Here is a 2,296-nt window from a genome sequence, read left to right on the forward strand (position 1 = left end):
TGGAGCGATTTTCATCACTTACGTGGCCATATTTAGCCAAATTTAGTGTAATTATAGGTAATATAGTTGACGTTTTAAAATGAGGAATTAAATGTTTTAAGAAATGCAAATAGGGCAGCCTGCTTTGGTAGAGTGGGGAGCCCATTATAAAAGAGTAACCTGTAGACAGAGTAATTAGTAGGTATAGTTTTTTGTGAAGACTAAATTGAAGGCAGTGTCCATTGAAAATATTTGGGAATGGATAAGAATTTTCCTATCTTTCATTTATTTTGCTTGTTTGATAAGTTTGAATTAAAGTTATTTTTGTCTTAGACATAAAAATTATTATTAATCTTCAGGGAAGATATAGGTCAGTGGTTCTCAACCGGGAACAATTTTGCCACAATGGCTGGTATAGATCAGTCAGATTTTCATTTACTAGGTCGTCCCCAGATGAATTCTACTGTTAGTAGTCCCCTAAAGAAGAAAAGAAGGCACTTGAAGAAGAAAAATCAGAATCAAAGCAGAGTGCCCCAGTACAAATGCAGAATCTCCAAGTAAGTGGACAGGACAGCACTTAATGATTCTAAGAGTGATTAGCAAAAAGGAAATGACCAAGTCAGAGAGAAAATAATAATGGTCGGTCTCTAATAGTTCACATGCTCGGGAGCTAGAGGACTGTGGAGTCCTCTCCAAATCTGAGATTAGTAAATGTGGGCCCATTTCATGATACTGTATTGTTGTACATAAGAAAACTGGAAGTTCTTTAGAAAATTTATGAGTTAAAGCAAACTCTCCTTAATGAAGAAAGAAAACATTACAGAAAATATTCCAAATTTTAAATTGTATAAATGTCTATTCTATTCATATTTTATCTAGGTTTCTGTTTGTATGCAGTCAGCTTACAATGAAGGAACACTAATGAAGGTACACGTATTGACAGAATTTTTAAAATAAGTAATCTTGACATAGCTAATACGTAAGATATTATAGTGACTCACCTGGTCATGGGAATGGGAGGGGAAACATGTCAGCTTTTCCTCTAGCGTTACTTGGAGCCCCCTTCACCCACCTCAGCCAATCTCAGACTGGTCTTGGGAACTGACAGCTTGAGAACACAGTCTGGTCACAAACTATATACTGTTTACATGTGCCTGGAGGATAGAAAAGAAATTAATTTTCTTACAGAGTAGGGTTTCATTTTTAGTGAGGGAAAGGAAATGGGTAATAACTACCCCAATCACCAAAGTCTGAAAATGTAGCAGACATAGCCTTGGATATAGCTAGGTTAAGTTGAGAATCACTTGGCAAGATATAATTAGAAAAAAACTGGCTCTGAAATCTTCTGAATAATCAATTACTGTGTTAATAATAAGATCACAGAATAACATTGACGTTTTGAACTCTACTTTTTAATGGTTGGCTTTGTTCATCACTGAATTTTTGTCTTGTCTTTTGTCTTTCCCTCCAGTTTCAGAAAATTACAGGTGATGCTGGGCTTCCTTTGCCTCTCGACTCCTTCCATGTCCCAGTCTCTACTCAGGAGGCCTTAGAAACTTCCAAAGACAACCTGGGGGTCCCAGTCACAGAGCAGCAGCAGGAGTCTTTTGAAGATTTCATTGCTAGAACATGTTCTCCCTTCAGCAGACGTCATTTCTGGAACTGGAAGTCAAAGAAAAGAAGAGGAATTATCTAGAAATAGCAGGTCTTCTTCAGAGAAAATGAGCAAAGCAGGTGAATAAACCAAAAAATACTCTGCTAAGAAACAACCTGGGAAGGACCTGCATTCCTGCTCTGACTCACCTGTAAAGCAGAAAAGCAAAGGAATTGGGCAAAAGAATTCTTTGGTTAATAAAGCAATTAAAAGTGAGTCTTTGAAAAAACACATTTCTGTTAAGAAAGAGAGTAGAATAGTGACTGTTTCATCAAAGACAACTAAAAGTAAACTCAGTCTACTAGAACATTCTGAAAGTGATACTCTTGGATCTGACTGTGAATTTTAAGAAAGCATCCATACTCTATCACGCCTAACATAGGACTAAATCTTTTAAAATTATGTTTTTGCCTTCAAATTTTAATGAACTACTTATGTTTTTATTATAGCATATGGTGTTTTCAATTACTTGACTGGAAGCCATTAGAGAAAGATTTATCTATACTTTTTTATTATAATGAAAGTTTTGGTGTATTTTTCCTTGTGACACTTTGCACCATTCATTCAGCTAGTGTTTTCTGAGGTCTTCATATGTACAGTACTTTTCTGGGTGCCATTGCTTTCAGCAGTGAACAAAATAAAGCCTTTACTCTCCTGGAACTA

General features: G+C 36.0%; 1 pseudogene; it reads left to right on the forward strand.

Annotated features, from left to right (window-relative positions):
• Positions 1 to 1,199: 1,199 nt before the first annotated feature.
• On the forward strand, positions 1,200 to 2,015 carry LOC130707193 (centrosomal protein of 78 kDa-like; annotated as a pseudogene).
• Positions 2,016 to 2,296: the final 281 nt, after the last annotated feature.

Source organism: Balaenoptera acutorostrata, chromosome 2 (assembly GCF_949987535.1).
Source record: "Balaenoptera acutorostrata chromosome 2, mBalAcu1.1, whole genome shotgun sequence".
NCBI lineage: Eukaryota > Metazoa > Chordata > Mammalia > Artiodactyla > Balaenopteridae > Balaenoptera > Balaenoptera acutorostrata.